Consider the following 696-nt stretch of genomic DNA (forward strand, 5'->3'; position numbering starts at 1 on the left):
CTACTTTGTAGATCTCCCGACAGTTGTTGCAGACTGCAGCAGAGTTTGTAAAGAGACTGGTGAGTGGAGGAGCAGGCTGTCTTTTTAAATAGGCTTACTTCTGGCCGGCTGCCAGACTTTAACTGCAATTCGATATCACGACAGCTAAATTGAATAGCTGCCAGTGAACAGGCAATATAGTGAGCTTGAATGCGAGCAGGTCCCTTCTTTGTGAGTTAACTAGTTTTCTTCCACAGCTGAGGGAAGGGAACAATGAAAGTACATGCTGACTTTTAACTTCTGAAAAGGCAAAAATTACCCTCAAAACCCGCAGCCCCTCCCAAGGCTTCTCTCTCTCCTTTTTTTTTTTTTCTCTTTCTTTTAGGAATGAACTTACAGAAGTTTCTCAGAAAAGTTTTCACAAACTTTCTTTTTTTTTCTGCAAAATCCTCTCTGCTGCTTAAAAATTTGACAGGGACTGTTGGAAAAGGCTGAGAGGGCGCAGTGCATGCTGCAGTAGGGAATAGCAAGTGATCAGCCATTTGCACCCAAGCTGAGCAGTTGCAGGGAGGCGCATTGCAACTAGAGATGAGAACCTAGTGAACGCTGCAGCAACCTGTAGCAACAGATCGGCGGTTCCTTGTGGCTGACTGCACTCGGCCGTTGAGCTTGAACGGGTCTACTCTGTTGGGGGGGGGGGGGGGGGGGGGGGTTTTT

This window comes from Nanorana parkeri, unplaced genomic scaffold, assembly GCF_000935625.1.
Source record: "Nanorana parkeri isolate BGI_ZX_2015 unplaced genomic scaffold, ASM93562v1 scaffold92, whole genome shotgun sequence".
Classification (NCBI taxonomy): Eukaryota; Metazoa; Chordata; class Amphibia; order Anura; family Dicroglossidae; genus Nanorana; species Nanorana parkeri.